The sequence below is a fragment of the Arvicanthis niloticus genome, chromosome 3 (genome assembly GCF_011762505.2).
Source record: "Arvicanthis niloticus isolate mArvNil1 chromosome 3, mArvNil1.pat.X, whole genome shotgun sequence".
Taxonomy (NCBI): domain Eukaryota; kingdom Metazoa; phylum Chordata; class Mammalia; order Rodentia; family Muridae; genus Arvicanthis; species Arvicanthis niloticus.
Genome location: NC_047660.1, coordinates 57312789 through 57326799, shown reverse-complemented (window position 1 = coordinate 57326799; position 14011 = coordinate 57312789). Strand labels below are relative to the sequence as shown.

Sequence of the window (14011 nt, the reverse complement as noted above, 5' to 3'; positions counted from 1 at the left end):
ACAAGAGAGCTCTGACTTCCACATGCACATGCACAGGCCAGCACAGGCATGCACCCCCGCACCACACATACCAACCATAAAAGAAGCAGAAGGGATTGCAAGAAGCTGTGTTAGCCAGCCTGGCAGGGGGAGAGAAAGGCAGGGGAGGAGAAAGTTCAGGTCTTCCTGCACAGACACTGGGCTCCTTCGTCTCTTCTCCCCTTCCCTGCTGTGACTTGTGTAGATTTTGTACAGTGAGAGTTCCCATTTTCATTGGACTTTCCTACCTTCCCAGTAGCTGACTCATCAGCTAGTCAAACATGTCACAGATGTCTCCATGCTTGTCATAACTGTCTTTTTGGCAGAGCGTGCTAGACTTAATCCCTGTCAGGAGACTGAACGAACTGGAAAGAGTGGACTTTTAGAATGGGTGGAGTTGGGTTATACCTGCTGTAGAGTTTGTGGGAAAAAAGTCAAACAGAGACACATTTTCACAACTCAGCAGAGGACAGCACCCCCGAAGGCTGCGTGGCACTCGCTCTAACTATGGGTGAGTATGAGATTTATGTGAAAGTTAGAGTGGTCACCTTAACTCATGACCCCATCATCTTGTTGACTTGGAGAGCAGTGAAGCTCATCTTATGTCTGGCAGTCTTTAAGACACAGACAACTTCTTCTGGTTCTAAAGGGACCTGAATGCTGATAATAACTTGTTTTAAGTAAATGGCCATTTTTACCAAGAGAGTGGATGGAAGGAAATGTGCCCGAGGACATTGTGGTGTTTTTGTTTTTTAAGGTATGGCTTGAGTGTCAGGTTTAATCACGTAATTTTTACATGAAAAGACTTTTTCATTTTTTTTTATAAGATTGAATAGTTAGAAAAGCAACTGAGACAGGACTGTGACTTCAGGAGAAATCAGGGGACCCCAGGATTTGGCTTTATGGGGTGGGAACAGCTTCATCTGACTTGGATTTTAAAATACAACTGGATTTAATGCTTCTTCTCCATCAGCATTCCATAGCATCATGTCAGCCATTGTAAAACGAGAGAAAGTTTCTATTGGTCAAGAAAAAAAGAAGAGAAAAGAAAAGAGAAAATTGAGACACGTTTTACTGTGTGGATTAATCAAATTTATGAGGAAATAAACCATGTGTAGTGGGTGCTCATTCTGTGCTGAGCTATGGGCAATCTGTGCTATGCCACAGAAGAGTAAGTGTGTTGCCCTGGGGCGGCAGCGAAAGGGCTTTCTTGACAGGCTTTCCAAGGGGCCCATCGTGGGAGGAAGGAGAGAGATGTGACCAGGATCATCTGCAAGCTTGTGTCAGTAAACATAAGGCTGAACCTCTCTTCACTAGACTAAGTGTGGGGAAGTCAGAGGTGGGGGGGCCTCCAGTGCTAGCCAGTCCCAACAGGGATCTGTAGCCAGACCTGGTCAGGGCATCCCACCTAGTTCCTGCTGGATTTTAGTGGCCGCCACAGGGCTGTTGGCTGCTAGGGAGCTACCTCTGCTTGTCTCGTGCTTCTGTGCCATGGGCTGAGGTCTATCACAGCTAGATTGACATTGTTTCATTTGGGTCCTGTTGTGGTGTCCTGGGTCTACATTTGGATTTTACTGTAATGGAAGCTATTCTCTGTCGTATAACACACATTGGGATTGATGACACCAACTCTATTTTTTAAAAATGATTTTAAAGCACATAATATAATTTTGTACCATATGCAATGTTATTTAGTATGAATGCATGCACTCACTGTATTGTAAACAATTTCAACTCCTTTGTCATCTTTCCTAACTGCAGGAACTCTGGCCAGGGTGGTGAGCATGGCTCTGGCAGGCCTTGATCTCCCCCAGAATTCCCGCTGCCTTACAAAAAGAATGGTTAGTTTGCATTCCTAAAGCCAGCCCCCAAAGTCTATTCCCTTATTTGGCCACTTCCTTCTCCAGAGGTTGACTTCTGTGGTCCAGCTATCAAAGTATGGAATCAAATCCCCTTTGGCTCACCAAATTAATACACCCAATCAAAATTAAACACTGCATCCTAACACTGGGTTTTCCATTTTATCTTTATAAGCCACCATTTGTATCTGTTCCCTCTCTATCCAGAGGCAGTCCTCCGTGCCTCCCAACACATTCCTCCTCACTCTCCCTTGTTGCCTTCTCCTTCCCCTTCACTCTTTATCTCCTGTCTTTGTCTTTTATTCCCTGCATTCAGTCCCTCCTGGGCAAATAAATCTCCATGGTGTTGAGAAATTGGTCTTAGGGGTCCTAAGCTGATAATTTTCCATTCAAAATCCTGTAGCATTGAATAGCTTCCCATATTCTCTCCAGCCCACACAGCCCCAGTCCGTGCCTTTTGAGCTTTGCTACTCAGCTACTGTAGGAAGGCTTCGTGATCGTGTGGCTGCTTTGTTTTACTTAGTATTATGTCTTCAAGTTTCACCCATGCCGGGGCATATTACAAAACTTTCCTCCTTGGCTAAATAATGTCACACTGTGGTTTGAAAGGACTCCAGGGTTGCTCCTACCTCCAAGTGTGACTCTCTCTGTCTCTGTTTCTCTGTTTCTCTGTTTCTCTCTGTTTCTCTCTGTTTCTCTCTCTCTCTCTCTCTCTCTCTCTCTCTCTCTCTCTCTCTGTAGGTAGGTAGGTAGGTAGGTAGGTAGGTAGGTAGGTAGGTAGGTAAAAGGTTGACTTTAGGTGTTTTCCTTCACAATTTCTAGTTTTCAGACAGGATTTCTCACTGAATCTGGAGCTCAGCAGTTTCTGTAGACAGGCTGGCCAATGAGCTTCATGGATCCGCCCTCATCTGCCCCAGTTCTGTGTTTACAGCCATATGCTGCCACATCTGGTTTTTACATGGTTGTTGAGGATCCAAACACAGTTCCTCACCCTTCTATCCTTCTATTGTATGCACATACTGACTGAGCCATCTTCCTGTTGTGTAGCGGTTTCTTCTGAGATAAAACTGTCCATCTTGGAGGGAAGTATGTTAAGACTCAGAATGTTAAAGGGAAGCAAAACAACAAGATGGTCTAAAAAAGAAGTTGGTTGAGAAGCAGGGTGTGTTAAGGAGGGAGAACCATTCTATTATACCCTACAGGGAACCTCCCTATGTTCAGGAAGTAGACAACCAGGAAGCTTCACAAAGACCCTGAAACTGACCAGATTCATTTCTCTCCCCTGCCTCCATTATATAAGCAGTGCAGATGTCTGAGAGATACTTTCAGGGAGGCTGAGTTGCCCAGAGGAATCTCAGACCAACTAAACTTCCTATAATGTATACTCTCATACCTGTAGAGCTGCGTGCTCAACAGTGTGTTCCAGGACCACAGCTGTCACCCGTGACGGCGCAGCTTGGGTGATGCCGATGTCTTTGAGTCATTTCTGTTCCTGTATGTAACCTCTCACTAACATTCCTGTAAATAACTCCAATAAACTCAGTGTCACCCAGTGAGTAGACCTTTGTACACATCTCCCCATGAGTGTTACACAACATTCCCCAGCCCCAAGTCTGTAAGTTGGTATTCAACAGGGTTTGGTGCTGATGTTATTCTATTATTTTGTAACAATTTGTCCAATAGCCTCCCTTGATTGTCTTGTTAGATAAGGCAACTTTCTTTTCATCAGAAAGCATGACGCTGATGTTAGATAAACCATTCGAAAGAGGGTGGCTGGATATTGTTTTACTGTCTCATAGGGACATGTTTTAAATAGGCCTATCAGAAGATGGCCTGTTTTCCAACACCTTCCATCTTTTGGGATGGTATTAGCTGTTGGTGGAAACTCAGTCTGTGAAACAAAACCACTGGTGAGTTATGTCCAGTAGCAAGGTCAGAATGTGACCTTCATTTAAAAAAAATGCATTTAAAAGGTGACATTCCACATAATTATAGACACCCGATTTTTATCAAAGAAAACCTAAATAAACAGTGGAGGGAAGACAATGTCTTCAACAAACGGCGTGTTTAAATCTGGGTGGCTGCATGTCAAAGAATGCAAACAGATGTGTATCATGGTCTTCAACATAAGACCATGTATGCAGAATCTGATAGAAGAGAAAATGGGAATAGGCTTCAACTCATTGGCACAGGAAAGAGCTTTCTGAAGAACTTTCTTACAGAAAGGACTCTGTGGTAGCACAGAACAATAGCTGATAAATGAGACTCCAGGAAACTGAAATCTGTACTGTAAAGAACACCCTCATTAGGGCAAAGTGGCAGACTACAGAGTAGAAAACAGTCTTTACCAACTTCACATCTGATAAAGGATAAATACCTAAAACATACAAAGAACTATAAAAACCTAAACACCAAGAAAACAATCCAGTTTTAAAATTGGGGTACACACCTAAATAGAGACTTCTCAATAAATGGCTGAGAAACACTTCAAGACATGTTCACATCCTTAGCCACCAGAGAAATGCAAATTAAAACTTAATTTTTAATTAAAATTTAATTTAATTTTTTATTAAAAATTAAAAGATTTTCTCTTACCCCAGCCAACAAATGACAGCTCGTGATGGTGAGGATATGGGGAACAAAGAGCAGCATTCCTTGCTGATGGAGTGCAAATGTGTGCAAATGTGGGTGCTAAGGAAGCTGAGAATCCATCTGTCTGATGACCCAGCCCAGAGGAGTCCACATCTTACTACAGAGACGCTCGCTCATCCATGTTTACTGCTGTTCTGTTCATAATATTCAGAAACCAGAAACCGTTTAGATGTCCGTCAGCCAATGAGTGACTTTACACTGGAATATCATTCAGCTGTTAGGAAGAACAAACTTATAAAAATGTCAGGTAAACGGATGGAGCTAGAAAACAGTCACCCTGGGTGAGACCATCACTTCACTCAGCCTTAGCCAGAGAAGCTCCTTTCTGCAGTACATGGAAACCAACAGAGAAGCGCACAACTGCACAACGTGTGGTGTGAGAGACTTTAGAACACTCCAGTCCTAAGTGGGGTGTTTTCATCAAACCCCTCCCCTCAGGACTCAGGGAACTATGTAGAAGAACGGTGAAAAGATTGTAAGAGACAGAGGTAACACACAGCTCCAAAGCAACCGCATCTTCCACACACACATATGAAGCTTCATATGAAGCACATGCGAATTCATAGACTGTGGCAGTGTGCACAGGGCCCGCACAGCTCCAAGTCAGATGGGTCCCCAGCACTGAGACAGAAGCGTGGACATGGATTCCCACCCCTAATCAAGATACTATCTCCTATTGACACCTGCTTGCAAAGGGAAAATGAAATCCTCAAATGGAGTCTCACTGGACATATTAACCATACATAATGAGAGGTTCCGTGCCCGGCAGTAGATGGCCAACCCCAAAGGAACTCAATTGAACTTGTATAGACATTTTGCCAAATTTTGCTTTATCTGAGCATTTTTAAAATTTTTTTTGAGTTTATATTTTGGTTTCATTTTTTTTTTTTTGGTAAGGATTTGTGTGTGTGTTTATTGGTTGTGTTTGTAAATTAGTTTGTTTTTAAAGAGAGAAAGAAAGGGCATGGAGTTGGGTGGGCTGGGGAGACAGAACTGGAAGGAGTCAGGGAAGGAGAAGAACACGATCAGAATATACTATATAAAAAACTTTTCTCAGTTGAAACTTTAAAAAGGCAAAAATAAAAAGGTGACACATTTGTTGCCTGAAAGGTGTTAGCTGCGTTCTCTCTGATCTAGCAATCAGATTCCATTATAATGTTCTGCTCTTACATATGTGAGATTCTTCAAATGCTCCTGGAACCATAATTTTCTCTGCTCATCCCCTCATTTGTGAACTAAATAACTGTTGCCACACGCTCATGCTCATATACCCCCATACTCTGACTACAACAGGGGAAATTAGATTTTGAATTGTTTCCCTGCCAGATGATCTGGTCCTTCCTATATCAGTGACATTGGTGAAGAAGCCTGGGAAGATGGAGCAAAAGACTTCAGTAGAGTGAAGTAGGAAGTGGCTATTCAGGTTTGCATATCATGCCACAGTGATGTTTGTGGCGGGAGCTTGATGCCCAGGGTTTGGTACAGGGGTTGCGGTCATCGTTTTAATAGAAGAAGACTATATGGCGGTCCCCAGGAGTTGAAGTGGTCACTTTAATAGATGAAGACCACATGGTGATCCTCTGGCCATGGGAACGGGAACACTGAACTCAAAAGTGCATGAAGGGAATTGAGTGAGCGTTTGGTGTTCTCTGGTGACAGCCTCCTTCCTGGGTAGAGATGGAACTGCTTGCCTCAGCTGAACTTTGAGATCCCAGAGCAGTGAGCTGAACCATGTTTCCCTCATTGGTCTGTCTCAGATATGTCTTTGGTGATGATGGCCAGCTGAGTAAGACAGTGAATTTTAACAGAATATAACTACAGAATGGCTCTTACCACTCTTACTTTTAAAGTTAATTTGTAAACCATTTATAAGAAGGTGAAGATTGAGTATCAATCGGGGACCATCCCATGGTTTGATACATGTGTGCATTATAGAAAAAAATGAATTTAATTTTAGAAGAAGACTAAGTTACAGCATAGCAAATGTGGCCTCTAGAGCTGTCCAGGCATTCTGCTGCAACACAAGAGCAAAGGAAGCCTATGTGTTTCTGCTTAGAGGGCTAGCAGGCTCGGAGCCAGCTATGCACTGCGCAACCCAGGAGGCTGAGAGCTTCCCCTGAGCAGTCCTGAAAAGTCTGGAGAAGCTCAAACAGGTCTATGGTTTCAAGGAAGTATATGAAAATAAATAAACTGCAGGCTGCATTCCCATAAATTCCACATTCTCATCCCCACCTGCAATAAGCTTCCTTATTACAGAGACACGTTCCTTTCATGAAAAGGGCTTACTATGATGGTTTTGTTGTTTAAATGAATAAGTAAGGAAGCCAGTGCACAGTCCCTGTGCTTGCTTTTCTTTTCACCCATGGGTGTGTGTGTGTGTTTGTGTGTGTGTGTGTGTGTGTGTGTGCACTTGTGGCAGCATACACCCTTTCTTTTGTCCCAGAACTCTGGAGGAAGATGCAGGATGATCTTTGAGTTCAATGGCAGCCTGATTTATCTACAGAGTTCCAGAAAAGCCAGGGCTACACAGAGTAACCCTCTCTCAAAAAACTACTGCTGCTGCTGCTGCTCCTCCTGCTGCTCCTGCTGCTCCTCCTCCTGCTGCTGCTGCTGTTTCTGCTGCTCCTGCTGCTGCTGCTCCTGCTGCTCCTCCTCCTGCTGCTGCTGCTACTACCACTACTACTTCTATTACTACTCCTCCTAACAGTCTATTTTGTGGGGTTTGGATTTCCAAGATGTTTCATTATCTGGTTAGAAAGTCAATATTCCCCCATCAAGATATTCATTACTTGCCATGTTTTTTTTTTTTTTTTTTTTTTTTTTTTTTTTTTTTTTTTTTTTTTTTTTTTTTTTAAACATCCTTTAAAGACAAGAATGTCTTTAAAGAAGACTAAGCTATGGCACAGATAAAAATGTCCAGGACTTTTTATTTAGTAAAGAGTTGATTACTCAAGAAAATGTGTGTATATGCATTTCTCACTTTGGACCTTCATATGAGTCTTCCTCACTTTCTTGTTGAGAACAGCCAGGCTCAGGGATGGCATGACGACCACTCTATGTTCTACAGGCAGCACGGGGTACTACTGAGCCTATGCCTGAGTTCACTGTCTCATAGTTAAGTACCATTTGGTCAAATAATTAAAGCCTTGGAAAACAAGGTTTGCATCAGCAAATATTGGGCAAATGTTGGCTTACTCTGTCCTTAACAGCCTGAATGCCCATGCGCCATAGTCTGAAGATTCAAATCATCCCATCAACTGATCTGTTTGATCAGCTATGGTTCTGACTGAATGATAATGATGAATATCATATTAAATTCCCAATAATGCCAGCAACTTTGCTTAATAAAGAGCGAGCATTAATGCTCTAAGTGTTGAAATATTGAGGACAAGAGAACCCCCAAAGCAGCTTGTTAGCCAGTGCCCCAGGGGATGAGTCAGCAGGATCATGCTTCCCATAGCTCGTTCTGCATATTTTCTGTTTGTCTCCACAATCAAGCAGCATGTGATGAGCTGTTTGGCTGAGAAACCAGAGTTGAGAGAATAAACAGGATTGATGGAATAAACAGTCAGCCCATGTGGGGAAGGGCAGCGAGCGGGCCTCAGCTGCCTTATTCTTGGCCTCCTGAGAACACTCCCATCTCCCCCTCCCCAGCCCCCCATGTGAACTTGTATGAACTATGCTTGCAGCTGATTTATTTGGTTTCTCATTGGCTGGTGCAAGGTTCTGGGCAGACACTGACTTGGATAAAGAAAGAGCTTCATGACAAGGCCCACATGTATGTACATGTACACACAGCGGGCGACACCCATGTAGATCTAAAGGTAAGCACGAGCTTGGGTGCACACTCACGTAAGAAGCGAGAGATGATTCCTTAATCAAGAGAAGTGAGATCTTTGTCTCTGGTTAGTACAGTTTACATCTCAAGTAACACATCTTTCCAAAATGTTATTGAGTGCTCCCTCCTGAGGAGATTTAAAGGTGCACAATATCAATAAACTGAGCCGTGATGCTATTAAATGGGTAAGTTAGGCTGAGGATGGGAAAGAACAGGTTACTAGAGAAAGAGCTCATGGGAGAGCTTTGCAAAGAAATGAAGAAGAAATCCCCACCACTGAGAGGTGCAAATCCCAAAGGAGGCGTGAGTGTGGAGCACAGCTGTTTATAGTTGTATCTGGACACATGAGGGACCTGAGTCAACTTCCTTGCCGAGCACTATGCGGAGCGAAGTAGTAAGCCTTAAAACGCAAAGGCAGAGTCCTGTGCTTCAGATGTTTTCCAAGAAACTCATATGGTTTGTTATAGTCTGTGCAGCAAAACAGCAGCATAGGGAAACTCCGTGGTGATGTCACTGAACTGGGTACAGGGTGGAGAGCTGGGGAGCCTGGATAACAGGGGTACATGTGTCTTCTGGACTGGTCAGGTGCTTTCAGTGATGCCCATCCTGAGCTATGAGTTATCAGTGTACACTTGTAAAGGAAGGTCAGGCAGAGTTCCTGGCCCAAGGCAGCATCATGAGTTAAGAGCACATAACTCTCCCCACACACCCCACACCAAGCTTTCCTAGAAATGTAGGGATGGTGGATGAACTCTGTGGATTTAGCCCGAGAGCTCTTCTCCTGTCTGGGAGAATAAAAGCACATCTTTTGGGTGTGTTCATGTGCAGCAGGTCAATGAATCCTCCATTGGATTAGAAATCCTCAGTATTCCCAGGTTTATTTATTAGGGAGCACTAGGATGGAGCCCAGGGCTTCATGCATTGTGGGTAAGAACTCTTATCACTTGGCCACAGTCCTGACCTCATGGATCCTGATGCTGTTCTTGAGTGAGTCCCCACAGGGGATCACCCATGTTTAGGGTTCTCAGCAGAAGGGTTTCCCCAATGGGAAGAGAATCCTGTTCTCTGTTCACAGACAAATAGACTTATAACTTATAAGGAGTGAGATGCTTTCAAGGTGAAATTTGTCCTCTTGGAACTGAGTCTGGAGTTTGAGGCCTAAGCTTCCTGAAGTGGAGAAGATTGGGTTCATGCAGATCCCGTAGACGGTGATTACTGTCCCCTGCTTCCTCAGGAGAATGTGTCCTACTTTTCCCTGTTCTTCTTCACTTCCTGTTAGGTGCTTTGTGGGTCTCTGGCATACGACTTCTTTGAAGTTTTCTTCTGCCTCCTCAGGCAGGGTCTCCCACATTCAATGGATGTCTCATGCTGAGAGGATTCTAGAATACTGCACAGTGGCTTACTCCATTTACTCTCCAAGCTAGTGGCAGATGGGGAAAAAGGGCCCCAAACACACTAAGCCATACAGCAATCGTGATTCGATAGGTTCAGCTTTCAGGTCTCTTCTGAGCAGCATTTCAGAGGCCACTTCTGATGGGTTTTCTTTTTGTGGTGGAAAGGTGGGGGAGGGGGTTGCACCACCATCCGTAAGAGTGTAATTTGAGGATACTTACCATGTTATATCACTCAGCAACCTCCAGAAGAGCAACCAAAGCTCTGCCCCCTGTTTGGTGTAAGGTGGAATGGGTTCTGGTCAAAGCCAAGGACTCTACCTAGAAGTTGGTTGACCTGCTATAAAACACACTTTCTTCCTTCCTGGAGAGGAGAGCCAACTGCATTAGAAATTGAACACCAAAGGCAAGCGTTTCCTTTTCTTCAGATGCATTTGGTTTGGTTTAGGTCAAGGCTGGGGAAGGGAAGAGCAAAGAATCCAAACAGCACGTGCCGAGGATTTGCTGAACAAGTTAAAAAGATGCTGATGGGTATGGTGTTACATGACGATGGCCAATTACCAAGAGTAAACACGGATGCTGATGTTTGAGTGGAAACTAACTGAAGGCTCTGAGTAACCCCAGCTAATATACAGACCGGGCCAACTACAGCCATGGAGGTTTTCGGAGATGGTTTTTATAGTCAGAAGCCATGACTGGTTTTAAATTTAGATACAGAAACCTAAAGCTGTAAGAACCACTTTAAAGCTTCAGGGAAGGAGGGGGTTGGAGAGAGAGAGGGTGCAGAGGAACAGACAGAGATGCCCCTGCCTGAGGGGCTTGGGAGAAATACAGCTACGAAAACAAAAGGCAACTTTCAAATAATCTCTGTGGGGAGAAAGTGTAGAGTCTGCCAGGACCAAAGAGCTTTATAATGTAGCCTGTTGCAAAGGGTATAAACTCTCCTGTGCTACCAAGTAAAACTGGTTTAACTTTGTAACACTGAAGTTCAGTTAAAACGTAAGTGCATAGTCCTACAGTAGATGACCCAGCAGTGACACCACCTCTTCAGCAAAACTTCTTTGATACAGTGTCAAGTGCCCTTAAAATGCCACCTGAACTGTAGTTAGGAACAGCAGTTGATAGCCCAAGCCTTTTCTTAATACAGAATAGCACACTTGTAAGTTTACAGGTTTCCATTATCATGTGATCCTGAACAAGGTCACTGACCAGCATGCTAGGGATGGAGACCTGTCTGCTATGTGTCCAGTTACCTTCCCAGAGTCTCATGAAAGCTCATTCTCTTCAAGTCTGACCTTTTGCCTCAGGTTTCTTTCTGTCATCTCTTAGGGCAGCCTTCAGTGTCAGGAACAAAGAGTAGTTGGGGGGGGGGCAGAGGGCGGGATCAGAGCACTCGGGGGTAGGGGAGGGATCAGATCTGGATAACGCATTTACACGTTTCTGAGTTGGCCACTAGGCCCTCTGGACCTTCATTGCCCTGAAGGATCATTGTTGGATGGATTTGTATTAGTTCTAAGAACAAAATCATCCACTATCTTATGCAAGTTTTCCTGGTAGCAACTTTTGCCCTGCAGCCTCTTCTGTTCTCCAGCATCCTGAAGGTGCCCTTCCACAGTGTCAAAGCAATTTTCATTTATTTATTTATTTGTTTTGAAAATTTAGGGGCTGAGGATATGGCTCAGTTAGCAAAGTGATCAACCTACAAACACAGGACCTGGGTTCAATCCCTTAAAACCCAAAGTTTAGAAATCCAGTGTGGTGGTACCCCCTGTAATCCCAGAGCTGGGGAGGCAGAGACAAGAAGGTCCTGGGTGTTTCATGGGCAATCAATCTTGGAAAACCAGTGAGCTCCAGATTCAGTGGGAAACTTTATCTCAAAAAATAATGTGGAAAGTAAATGATAAAGGCACATGGTATCAACCTTTGGCCTCCACACACATCCACTCTTAGGCTTGTGCACACACACACACACACACACACACACACATAGACACATACACACAAACACAGATACACAAGCATAGACACACACAAAGACACACAAACAGACATAAGACACATACACGCACATACACACCGAAAGTCTCGTGGCATTTTCAGTTGTTGCTGGTTTGTTCAGGTAAACTGATGAGCAATCCTTGAAGGTACAGCTTGCAAACAAGAAGCTCCAATGTGGCCACACTAGCAAAATTCTAAGGAAAGGGCCCTGTAGAAGGAGCAGAATCTCTCGATGTTGACTTGGGTCCTTCATCCCCAATTCCAGATGTTAAAAACAAGCTATAGGAAAGAAACTTCATGTTAACTACTTAGCAGAAAATTGGAAAGTATAAAGGGACTGTGCTGTGAGATATGAAATATATTGTAATCCATGTAACTCAATGTACTGAAGTTTTTCTGTGAATCAATAATTGTAGATATCATCACACTGAATGGCCAAATGACTTGGCTCAAAACTGTGGCATTTTCTGGTCTGCCTTCAAGAAAAATAAACTTTCAGGTTACATTTCTCTGTCCCTTCTGTTCACTTATTATGTAATTTTGAGTCTATGTGATTTAAGCATGGCTGCCTAGGGTGGGGTATATTCACCTGTGCATGTGGAAACCAGAGACTGATGTCTAGTGCCTTTCCCAGTCACTCTCCATCCTGTTTGTTGAGACAGGACTCTCTAGATGGTTTGGCTGGACTGGCTAGTCAGCAAGTCCATGGGATCTGCTTGTCTCTGCCTATTGGCCATATGGTTACAGAGGCATGCCGCCATTTCCAGCTTTAGCCTGGGGGTTGGGAACCTGAACTCAGATTGTCACACTTGTGTAGCAAGTATTTTACTCACTGACCCATCTCATGGCTCCCTTCAACTCTTCTAAATAAAAAATAAAATGTATGTAATTTCTCAAAGCTGAAAATTAGGAAGTTGTAAGATTTCTGTGCACACGCACGCGCACGCACACACACACACATGCGTGCTATAGCAAAGGCTAGGACTTGGTGACTTGTGTGGTTTTGAGATGTCAGACTTTGCCATTGTGATCATGACTTGCTTATTGTCCTTAGTGATTTCTGTTCCCCCTCTTTGAGTTTTACAAGCATCTGAGGCTGGCAGCACTAACTAGCTCACCGTTTGCGTATCTCTTCGCCACCTCCTTTTTCTCCCCCACAGCTAACTTCTTTTTTACAACTCTGTTTCTGGGAAAGGCATCTCAGTCCACTTCTCTCACGGTACCCACTAAAAGTCCACCTTCCTTGTACAGGGTGGGTTGACCCATATCCACAGACACATGGCCTCACCACTGCGGGCCTCAGGTGGTTTTCCACCCCAGGGAGCCCATGTCTTTAAATGATAGCCCATGCTTGCAAAAGCAAATGGATCTGACAGGGTCCCAGTGGCCCCTGGGAAGCCCACCAGTTGCCTGTCCTTGCTAGCAAGGCTTTGCTTCAAACCTCCTTCCAGCCAGACCTCTGCACACCTTCACACACAAGGCTCTTTTTGTCCTTACCAAGTGCTGGCCAGGATTTGGGACATTAAACGCAGACTGCTTCTCAGGATGCAGGCTTCTGGATTTGACTTTCGCTTGAGCATCCCTGAAGTCACCCTCTGTGTCTGTATCAGTGTGTCAAGTCTTTCAAAACACTCACTCCTTAGTTCCCCATGCCTGGCATATTGCTTGTTAGAAGTAGAGAAGGCAGTGGGAAGGAAGAGCTAGTACCTAGCACAGTACCTGGTTTGTGGACACGCACTAGTTCAATAATAGTTTTCATAGAATTATTGCCTTGTGTTTTCAAACAACTAACAATCATAATGGATATGCCTAGGTAGGGACATCTCATGACTTCGTAGGACAGGGAAAGAGAAACACAAGTCTCTTCTTTGTTCTCACCATGCTTCCTTGGCAGCTGTACCTCTTTCCTCTATGTGGGCTGATCCCGAACCAGGATTCAAGAGATGCTAGGGAACTAGCTTGTCCCCACAGGACACTCCTAGCAGGACATCTGAATATTCATTTGCACATGTAAACTTGGGGTATTACCAAATGAGCAGGCTGTACCTGGGAGACATCAAGGAATGACAAGGATGCTCAAAAGCCATCAGTGGAGTCCTGTGACACAAGAGCTCAATGGTCTTCCTTGCCACCTTTTTCTAGTAATGTAGATTTGAAACCTGGAGCTTAGTGACATATCCAAAGGAAGCTGGGGATTAAATCTTTGCTGCTGTCTCCCAAGGCTTTAATCCTTTCTCAGAGTGGTGCAGGCTATT

General features: G+C 44.1%; 1 long non-coding RNA gene across 1 annotated transcript in view; it reads right to left on the bottom strand.

Moving 5' to 3' along the window:
• LOC143441704 (uncharacterized) overlaps nt 1-3406 on the bottom strand; it is a 31909-nt gene extending 28503 nt beyond the window's left edge. Inside the window, exon 1 of the long non-coding RNA XR_013109328.1 lies at nt 3271-3406. This is a non-coding gene — a long non-coding RNA (uncharacterized LOC143441704). The remainder of the gene's footprint in view (nt 1-3270) is intronic.
• Nucleotides 3407-14011: the final 10605 nt, after the last annotated feature.